General features: G+C 35.0%; 1 protein-coding gene across 1 annotated transcript in view; it reads left to right on the top strand.

The window, feature by feature from the left end:
* Nucleotides 1-239: 239 nt before the first annotated feature.
* LOC128999045 (tetratricopeptide repeat protein 28) overlaps nucleotides 240-11,844 on the top strand; it is a 62,233-nt gene continuing 50,628 nt past the window's right edge. The window contains exon 1 of the mRNA XM_054425402.1: nucleotides 240-694. The gene's annotated coding sequence lies outside the window, so the exon portion shown is untranslated. The remainder of the gene's footprint in view (nucleotides 695-11,844) is intronic.

The following is an 11,844-nucleotide window of genomic DNA, read 5'->3' as shown; positions in this document are numbered from 1 at the left end:
CGTGGCTTACCGACTCTACCTTTGCAAACCCGTTATCAATAGTTTCTCTATAGTCAAATATTTGCGAATCGGAAAGCGTGAGGACGAGAGGAGTGAGAGGAGAAGAGCTCCAAGGAAGGTGGAAGTGGAGTCAGCTGCTCCGTATCGCAGGGCGAAGATGGCTAGCCACATTCCAATATGGCGGCGACACAGGAATGCGGTGGCCGGCGCGCGGTGCCACAGCGGGAGCGGAACAGAGAGTGAGTGGAGAGAAGTCGAGGTGTGAGCATCTACGTCGCTCTGCACTGTGTTCTGTGTACTGTGAACTGTGTGATATTGTAGTGAATGTGTGACAGATGTAGTTCGTCAGTGAACATTGACAGTGTGGCAGACTGAGAATAGTGACGTTTGTTGAGAATCTACGTGTTAACTTGCCTAGCTGGAACTCGTTTGACCGTAGCCGACCGTGGTATTTCGCAGTTCCTAGTTTTATGTCCTCGCCGATCGCCAATTGGTTTTTTCAATCGCACGCCCGGAAACTCGAACGCCAGGAATTGCTGATGGTACGCGTCGCAGAAATAATCGCCCGCAGAAAATGACGGGACTGTAGAGATGGATTGACCTTTGTACTATGTTTGTGCCTTTAGTGTTTTGCAGTCATGATTAGCGGATATTTGGGATTACACCTACCATGTCACATAGAGATTCGTTCAAGGTAAGTTGATATTACCTTCATGTTGGTATGTAAGGTTTCATTATGAAACACGTAATTGCATTTAGCACCAGCTGTGTGTGGGGATTAATCTCGTTTTTAAACAAGCCTATTTTTTGTGTTTCCAATAAACACAACATTTAACTTAAATTGGGCCTTAATTATCTCTGTTAATACAGTTTCACAAAACCTAGGATTAAGAATGGAGTAGAAAGATGTATACTTGGCACTCCTTCATAGTATGAATTGCTAAAAAAATTAAAAATCACAAACCTCCGGCTTTTGAAACAAATTCGAAAATGATTTTGTTATTAGCTGTTTTGAGTACTTTTGGTTTCAATAATGTCACCAATGTTATTCATAGGCTTATTTCTAGGATTGTTCATGCTTCGTACCTATTGTTTAGTTTATAAGTGGATTAGCTGCTCGTCAGTTCGAATAAAGTATATTTTCCTTTTCAATTTATATACTTTAGGTAAGTAGGGAATTGGGAGATGGCGTTAAAATCTCTTACTGGAGTATGAATTCTATAAGGCTACTTTTCTGCGCCTTGTGTTTTACCAGACGATGTAAAGAAACATAGTTGTAGGACTATACGTTATTCTAAATCAGAACTAGGAAACGTAAGACTGTATGAGCTAGTGAAGAGATAATGTATGTATAGCTAGCTATCTAAAGTGTCAATACTATAGTTTCAACTACTGTAACAACAACAATGCTTATATCAACACTGTTCATTGATATAGTTCGTTCCCTTGAATACCTTTATACTGTATACGGTAACAACCCAACAATGACATGATTCGATGTTTAATTGTTATTGTAGTTCAAGTTAGTAATTTTTTTCCATTTGGATCATTTCAGGTGCTATGATTTATTAGCAATATAAAATGTAATTGTTTGCACTGAACCAGTTAAAATTAGGCCCTTAGGTTCTGATTCTATTTTCCATTTTCTAAGTCTTTAGCATCATTGGCATTTTAGTTTGAATTCGACATATACCGGTAAAACACTATTCCCCTCGAAATATTAAGCTGTTACATAAACAAATCCTCTACAAAATGTAATAGACGAGAACAAGAAAATTAGAACAGTTTACTTTTCCCCATAAGAATAACACGGTTATTTTAAACGAACAGTTGTTTTGTATCCTCCATAACATTTAATCCTTCAACAACGCTTCAATATACAAAGCAATTTGTCTTTCTAAGCTCCAGACGATGGTTACAATGAAAATTGGGCGTTTTCATGGGTCGCCGGAAGACAGCCCCCCGGAAAACTACCCCCCCCCCCAAGCAGGTTCCTACGTCATATTGACGTCAGAGACCGGGGGGGGCAGTTTTCCAGTCACGGACACTCAAATTTAGTTGTCAAACAGTTCTAATCTAACCTAACCTAACCAACCAAACTTGTTGTAACATCTCGAAAATCTGTTTTATATTCACCACATGCCTTTTCTATTATCCAACGGAATTACTAGAATTAAAATTAAAGTTACATAGCATAGTTTGTCTAGGGGGGGGGGGGTAGTATTCCAGTCGCGGACACGGCTTCCATATTGGTTAGTTAGCAGATTTTGTGACGTCACGTTTCACCTGGGGGGGGGTAGTTTCCGGGGGATAGTATTTCGCATTCCCGTTTTCATGTGCAAGGGTAAACATTTGAAAACCACTATTGGCCTATTAACAATATTTTTCTCCATAACACGCCGTTCTTAACACCCGATCTTTCTTTTTAGCGCAGTAATTCAAGTGTGTCCAGGTCTACACGTTTATGCGAAATTTAATTTATATCGGACCAAAATACAGTATATAGCCTACATGTTATTACAATGTTTACGAATATTTTTTTTTATTCTGGGACATCAAAACAAAAAAGTAAATCTGTCCTGGGTCTAGGTCTAGCCACGCCTACGGTAACAGCTTCTTTCCTACAGGGATATTCACTAAGAACATCAATTACAGAAACCCCATCAGCAATTAGGACAAAATCCTAAACTGACCACCACAGTGAGGTTTTCCTTTGCAGCCAGTTGGTTAGAGAGATATTAATGGCAACATAAAACGTGCCCCACTCGCAAACATAAAAATATGCTCGGTTGGATCTAAACAGTGCAGAAAACCAATTGGTTAGGGCTGTAAAGTTTTGGGCGGTGCACGTTTGGTAGAGAGAATGTTGAGATTTCTCGAACCGTGAAACCAGAACCACCCTCTTGCTAATTAGTCGCAGTAATGGTAAATGGCCTAGTGGGGGGTGTCCTAGTTGTACGGCCTTGAGTCCTAACAGGTGAACTGGTATCGGTGGCAACAAAAACACCCCAGGCATGGCGCCATAGAGGGAAGCGGCTGTAGGGGTGGCTCATGGCTTAGCGAATCCTTCCGGTTATTGATACACTTCCAAATGTAAACTTAAATGAACAAGGAATAAAATATTTTAACATTCACTGTTGGGTTGGATACTGAACTGAAGTGAACCCTAACCCCAACCTGATCGGCTGATTAAGCCATTTTTTTTAAATCTAGTAGTACATAGTTGAATAGTTAATCACTGAGTGCAATAAAGTATAAAACTATATTTTCTCCCTTAATTTGACATTGACATAATTTATGTGGCATAAAGGATTAAATTGCTTACAGTAAGTTGCCTTTCCATTTTCTTTTTGTCATTAAGTTTGACAAAACAATACAAATACTCGATTATAGAAGTATAAAAATAAACGTAGTGTAGCTAGAACTTGGAACACGGAATAAAATATCTCCGGAGTTATATCCATAGAAATAATATTACCCTACACACAATACGTATTATGATGGACCTAGATCTCTATGCCTATTTTTAGTTTAGAGAAGAAATAAATTGACTTCTAAACAATACCCTTCTAAAAAATTGTCTTTGTCTATTTGAATAAGAACAGTTGATTTGCAAGCTCTTGATCATTTTAAAGAAGTTATAGACACTACAAAAAAACTGAATCAAAGAATACTTTAAAAAAATAAATTTTTGTAATTGCTTACTTTGTAGTAATGTCAATAGATAATATAAGAAGTTAAAATAAAATATATGCATTAGTTAAAAAATACGATGATTGATTATACGAGCATATTTTGAATTTATAATTTAATCCTTAACGTTTAATACCTAACGTTTAGGAATCTGAACTAAATAATGTGACTCCTTCATTTGTACACAAATTTATTCCCTTATTATCATTCCCTCTAAGGCGTGGGAGAAGGGGCCTATATCAACCACTCCCCTACAAAATGACTACATATTACCATAGATTAAAGAGTATGCCTACATAGTAGTGTCTACTATCTTTAAACTGTGATATTACTGTACCTGATCTGTTTATGTACATTTAAATAATGTACGGTGTACTGTAAATTATCTTTCAGGTTAGCACATGTATGTATCAGCCATATGATGTATATTAAATTCAGCCATGAGTTTCGTCCAAGAACTCTCAAAGTTGTTTCCGTTTTATGTGTGATATTTCACGGGGATTTAGGCTGAGCTTCACATCTAGTAGCTGGTAATGCCAAAATTGTGGAGAATCATACTCATTGTATGTATTTACCTCGGCATCATTATTTAAAGGTGATCAAGTGTTGCTGATTTATATCACAAATTAATATGTCCTAAACATTCCCTTCAAATAATATATTTTTACCATTCGTACCCCTGCATTTGTTCACAGGAAGTCACTTAACCAAATTAAACGTTTAAATATAATTTAGGTTTGGATAAAGTGTTTCATTTCCATTTCTTTATTCGTGTTTTATTAGTGAATTCAAATGTTAATATTTGAATTCTCATACCATCAATGTTAAACATAAATTAGAATTTCGAAAGTTAAATAAATATTATTACTGTTGGTTTTGTAGTTCAGTTATTACAATTTTTAAATTTGCTTGTTAACTCTTATGAAATTAGATTACAGAACCACATTTCTCTACTCCATTATAATAAGGAATTTAAGAAAATCATTATGCATATTTTAAGACGATAAATCTTTAAATCAAAAACGTTCAAAACCCGATGTTGTTGGTTAAGTATTGGTAGTATTGTTTTAATGCTAGAGATATTTGTTTATCGATATCACTATCAGTTATACTATACATAAATAATTGCAATTGTTTTAAAACTATTTCAAGATTGCTATAAATCAATAAAATCGTTTGAAAAGCTCATTTATTTCCTAATATTACATACGAATCTAAGACATAAAGTGCCATACGACCGCTCATAGTCATATCCTACATTTGACACATTTTAATCCGCGCCTTTTAGACGGCAGATATGCTGCGGCGGGGATATTAAACTCATTCCGGTACAAATCTTACTAATTTATCGGACCCATACATTTAATTTGTTTACTTGTGCCGTAAACAAAATAAAGCCCAGTCCTTAAATGGAATTCTTATTTAATGAAATACACATATTTACTGTGAATTATATGAAAAAAAACACATTTACTTCTTTCTCAGCTTAGACTTACAAACTAATTTTTATAAAGTAGGCTGATTGAAACTCATTCTTAAACGATAGAGGGAAATGTCCTTTATCTGCAACCTCCCTGGATTTCCTATATTAGTGATGTGGAAAGCGAATAGGGACCTCTTGGCGGGAATTTTAGATTTTGAGCTATACAGTATATATATGTATATATATATTTTAATTCCTTATTAAATTCCGAATAACTTGGTGCAAGTCCCATGCATCTACGATTTTTTTTTTAAAGTTATAGCATAGATAAAAGGAGTCCTTTTATCTATGGTTATAGGAAATTTTGTTATGTAAAATGGTCATTTTCAGAAAAACTATTTGGAACATTTCATATACGCAAAACAATTTTTTTCGTATTTAAGAAACTACTTTGGTATCAAAAGAAAGCTCATAATGCCCTCTTTGGAGGAAATATTAATTTTTGACTTAACTCACGGTGGTTTTCATTTAAATTAATTTTATTGAAGCATGTCGTAAAAATCGCATTTCAGAAAAGGGAGTTCTTGTCGGCCCTATGTTATTTCTCCATAAGATAAGAAAAGGCACCTCTTGTCGGGACCGCAAAACTGGTGAGACATTTTGTTTTCCGTAAACTGAACTTTGTTGTAGTTCTCTAAATGTCCACTAGAATGCAGGACGATTATTTTTTTTTACTCAAGTCTGTTTATAAAGTGAATATTAAAAATGGGGCCTCTTGTCATTATGGCGAAATAACATTGAGCGACAAGGGGTACCTTTTCTCAGACCGTGCAGAGGCTAACAAAATGATTTATTTCGACCTTTTACATCTTCAATTCGATATTTTAACCGATACCGTCCTGTTATATGTTAAATGAGGTATAACAATTGATAAAAACATGAATTTCGATATTTTCGACGTTAATTACTTACCTATATCGGCCGTACTGAAAATTTTGCAGCGCCGACAACAGGTTCCTTTTCATTTTCCACATCACTGGATATCATTTCCAGTCTGTATGTTTTGTTTTTATTGACTGTTACTCTAAAATTCTCTAACATTCTCCCCAACCATAATACCGTTTGGTTTGTTGTTTTTTTTTCAATTTGTAAATAATACATAACAATTAATTCAACTCAGGTTTCAGCGGTCTTCTCTAACCTCAGGATCGGAAATGCCTAAACCTAACTAGTCGTTGAAACTCTAAACCTTATGACGTGTCTAATTCAGAGAAGTTCCTTGGTGACTCCACGGACATTTTCTTGTTAGCTTCATTTCCTGTTTCTAACCAATTTACTTGGACAGAACCATATTTGTAATTTAAGCCACCAACTACGTTCTATGGATCATTTAAGACTAAAATATCTACTCGTTTGTATGAAATTACAAACTATAGGACGGTATATCCTTAAATATAAAAAAAACATCTCATGTACCTTCTGACTCGAATCTCCTCCAATCGCCTTCATTATAATTTTTCGTCTATTACACTGCATTTCTCAGAATCACAGTTACCTGATTAGTGATAAAACTGATAGTTTACTGTGGTGCATCAGGTGTAAACATTTGGGCATTGAATTATTACACATTATATTTATATATTATCGTTATTACTGTAGGATATTATCTGAACTTTCACCATCTACCGAGTCTACCTTATAAAAAATTATAATGACAATTTTCGAGATGGATGATAAGTTTATGGTTATTTTGATCATGCAAAAAAAAATTAAAATAAAAAAAAATACGAAAACGATGTTATAGGTTAAACGTTGCATAACCTATTTATTCCAAGCGATCACTAAGTTTGGCTGGAACTCAAATTTTATTTACAAAACAGTTGTAAACTCTTAAATAAAAACAATCTGGATCCGAGAGCAAAACGTGTGTAGACTATGAAATGGAGGACTGTGGGTGTTAGTACGGCGTGGAGCGGTACCGCCTTGAGGAGACTGTATATAGGACATGGTCCCACGCTCAGCACTACAGCACGCTACTTACTGTACTGTACTACTGGACTGCTGCTTACTACTTACCTAGGAGTCTGTATATAGGACATGGTCCCACGCTCAGCACTACAGCACGCTACTTACTGTACTACTGGACTGCTACTTACTACTTACCTAGGAGACTGTATATAGGACATGGGCCCACGCTCAGCACTACAGCACGCTAATTACTGTACTACTGGACTGCTACTTACTACTTACCTGGGAGACTGTATATAGGACATGGTCCCACGCTCAGCACTACAGCACGCTACTTACTGTACTACTGGACTGCTGCTTACTACTTACCTATGAGACTGTATATAGGACATGGTCCCACACCGATTTACATGTTCATTTTTATGTTCCCAGAGGCCTAAAACACTATTCGTCCACATTTTATGTATTTATATGTGTATGTGAGTGCGTTTGCGTGTCCGTGAACATTTCAACAAGAGCAATTTTGGTCCGATTTTTATCAAATTTGGTAACAGTGTGTAGAGCTGGATAAACTTACGTCTTTCGTATTTTGCCCTACAATCTTCTACGAATTAGTATTACTAATTTTTTAAGCCTTTTATGTACTCAGTAATTAAATTCCACATGAAATGGTTCATGAATCCAAAACAAACTATTGCCTATACAAAATGTTTGTCATCCTCATCAAACATTTTGCATGGTTATATTTCCTTTGAATTGAGAGATTCCTAAACTAAGATCCAGCCGAGGACGTTTGGCAAACGCGTTATAGGACCAGCTTTAGAATGACTCACACCACCAAGTGAGGTGTCTACTATTCGCTTGAAGCGTATCAATGACTCGCCAGAACTGTAGGATAGAAAGTATTCTATCCCTCGGGTTGCTAGATACAGTGTAATGTAATTGGCTGGTAGGGCAGCTAGCGGCTAGCGACTAGCTCGCGGTCATCACTGCGGCTAGCGGCTAGCCACAGCCTCGACAAACCCCGTCCTTGGATTCTTTCCCATACCTCCAATTATAATCCTGTTCACTCCTTCCTTCACTTTTTCTGACTACTTCAATCACTTTTTACGTCTATGTTGCCCAATTTTATTTCTTCTCGCGAGTGACATCTAGGATTAGGCCAGTGTTGAAAGTTAGGTACATTTGAGATCTTGTTTGTTTACATGCTGTTTATGAGACTGAGGGGAAGTTAACAATACATTCGTTGTAGCAAGCCACAATGGCGTTTTGATTATAAGGGAGAACGTTTTGATTGAAGGGGGGGGGGGAGAACATTTAGTATACTAATAAAAGTATATTTGTTCTCCATGCACACAGGGCAAACTTCGTATAATATTCGAAAACCATCACACATCATTATTCCTTTATATGAATTCAATACTTCATAATAAAATAAGTCGATTCGAAAGTACTACCCAGCCAGATATTTTACCTAAAATGCCCTTTATACTAAATAGCTCTCCAGTAAGATGAAGTTGTCGTATTAAATGTAATCGAAGTTAATAAATTATTAAGATAAATCCGTTCTGTGGCAAGCTAAGTATTGACAAATATGTTACAACACTTCAATAGCCAACAGTTCACATAGGCCTAGAACTAAGCTTACTGCTGTTGTGATGTCTAGTTGTAATTTTCCTCCAGGAATTTGAACTGATTAACTTGTAGCAAGTGCCGTAAATTTAGTAAATTGGAAGATCCTTGACAGAGCAATTGGTAAATATCGCTATGATATTCTAAAGGTTCAGTTATTATCTAAAATTATTTTGTTGATTTATTTTATTATTTATTGCCAACGGATTTCACCAATTTACAATTGAATTGCATAATATGGGTAACTCATAATGACTGAGCAATAATAATAATAGTAAGTCAATGATAAATATACTAAGTAACAATTCTAAAGTAGCGAACAATACAATAAGAATATATGCAAAAACAAGGACAGTAAAAAAACTAGACATAGGAGTAAGAATAAATAAATAATATAAACCATAATTTAAAATAGTTCATTAAATTTTAAGTCTAAGAAATATGTACATAACAAAGGCAAATGAGACTAACCAAGAAAAGATAACAAATAATTGATATTAGGAGTGTTAATATAGTACATGCAATTGACGGACAATATAGCTAGGAACGATGAGAAATAAATAAAGAGGATATCTTATACATTGATGTTTAGTACTTGAATAATGTGTATTTTGCTAGAATTCTATGCTTGAAGGATGCAATTTACACATTGAAATAGTCTATGTGAGATACAGCCTCGCTTCCAATACCCAGGAGACGTGATAGTCCAGTATGGTAAGCGTAGTAAGTGGTCAATGTATATGTGTATTCATAAATTGTGTATCATTTAGTATTCGGTAACCAAACATGTAAATCCAGTGTAGTTTACCATACCACTGTAAAACATAGGGAATGTCTTTTAACTGAATTGTAATATAATTATCTGTAGACTAACAATTAGTAATTATAATGACTGTGTATGAATGCTATTTTTTGTCTCTACTTTAATTTTAAAGTGGAATAGTAATTTTCTACCACGGGAAATAAGCGTTTTAAATAAGTAAATTAAAATGTATAAACAAAATGACCGTTAGGTGCTAAGTTACATGGTGACCTTTTTAAATTTTTAGGAGTAAATTTTTATATGGATGAATAGTTACATGTTTCTCGTGATGTCGGCATGTACCTAAACTTAGGGATTCATTTAAAAGATTCTGCAAAATTTCTTTGTAAATAAAATACGGTTTGATTTACCTGTTTTGGTCATTTTACAAATGACTGCTACCCCGAATAACGGTTGTCTTACATATCAATGGTAACTAATAGGTTTTGATAATTAAGGAAAGAACACAGTTTTATCTTGAAAGGCCCCAACAAGGCGGTAGTTATAGGCCTTTTCAGTAGCTTTCTGTAAGAAGATTTTAAAACGTCTTGAGTAAAAATACAATTTAAGTGTCGACTTTCTTCGTAGTAAATGAACACTCGCAGCGATTTACCATGATTATTTGTTTTAATTGAGTTTCCCATTTACGTCCCAAAAAGGATTTGCTTATAAGACGGAAGAAATCTTACCAAGCGATAGGCCTACTTTGGTTATATATCGTATACCATCGCCTATACGGGAGGCGGGCCCTGATGAGCATAGCGGCTGGAAGACCGTCATACTAACTTTATGAACAGAGCAATTATTAAGAAGCTAAGAATAGGGCATAGATCTACGATCAATTCATTCGAGGACACGGTGGTAAGTCCATAGCAACATTGTCTGTACAAAGAGGTTTTAACAAATTACAAAATAAATTTAAGTACTGTAATATAACCAACCAACCCGTGTCAATTTTTGTAATGCTGTACATTTGTACTCTCGATTAAAGTTACTTACGGCGTTTGATGCATTATTCTTAAAATTATTCAAATAAATTAGGATTAATTAACTTTACAGCAATATTTACTTTAACTTCGTCAAATTATTCAACCATTTACCAACATGCACACCAACTCATACTGTACTTACCCAACAACTTATACTCTTAAGTTCCATTAACTCTACGCCTCAGCTTCAGAACTTGTGCATATATACAGGGTGGTTTTTCAAAACGCAATAAATAATAATAATACCCCCGCCGCAGCAAACCTGCCGTCTAAGCGAATTTCCATTTGGCCGAATTGATTTTCAATTGATCTATTTAAATAACATTAGGTTTAACGAGTACCTAGGTTTGCTGCTACAAGGAAACTAATAAAGTAGTGTGTTTTTAGTAAAATATTTATAGCTTACTATAAAATAAATAAATTTGCCAAGTTTGATCAAAATATATCCATAAACAAGCAAACTACAACATTTTACAATATTCTCCATAAGAATAACATGGGAATTTTAAATTTACCATTTTTTTAGTTTTGTCCGTAACCAATAACCGTACAAAAACACTTTGATATACTGAATTGTTTGTTTTTTTAAGCTCTTTAAGAAGGTTTAGAGAAAAATTGGGAAATTTTGTGTTTTGAGGGTAAGAAGTGAGAAAAACCAATTTTTACCCCATAAAACCCCCCATAAAACCCTGTTCCCATAGTCCGATCATGCTGGATCGCGAACTCATTCAAGTTTATCCCGCCTTACACCTTCAAACCAAATTTCATCAAAATCGGATAAAAATTACTCAAGTTATCGTGTTCACGGACACATATATATATAAATCTATATATATATATATATATCTATATATATATATATATATACATATATAAAAATTTGAACGAATGGTGTTTTTGGCCTCTGGGGACATTAAAATGAAAAAGTAAATCGGTCCCGGGCCTAAGTCTTACCATGAGACCTACGGTAATAGCTACTTCCCTATAGGGAAATTCGCTAAAACGCAAAACTCAAATAATTACAACCATCGTGAGACACATTTTTAACTTAAATTTAAACATCTTTGCCACCAAGACTGATAATTGAATATAATATAATAGGTTACGTACCTTATTCCGTCTTCAGTCTTAACTTAGTCAATGCTGGATGACTAGTTTCGGGAACAAAGTCCCATTATCAAATCCTTATTTAAAACATCAATTGAATATGGTCAAATATCCGACGTAAGTCTTCATCAATGTATACATGCAGGTTGACGACACATAAAGTTTACACATTTTTTACATAAATAGTTACAAAAACAATTACGATAGGCCGGCCACATTGAAACGGGACA

Source organism: Macrosteles quadrilineatus, unplaced genomic scaffold, assembly GCF_028750875.1.
Source record: "Macrosteles quadrilineatus isolate MER2022 unplaced genomic scaffold, UCM_ALF_1.0 Scaffold_7__1_contigs__length_78375512, whole genome shotgun sequence".
In the NCBI taxonomy this organism is placed as follows: domain Eukaryota; kingdom Metazoa; phylum Arthropoda; class Insecta; order Hemiptera; family Cicadellidae; genus Macrosteles; species Macrosteles quadrilineatus.
Note: the sequence above shows the minus strand (reverse complement) of the source record. Positions and strands in the feature narration are given on the sequence as shown.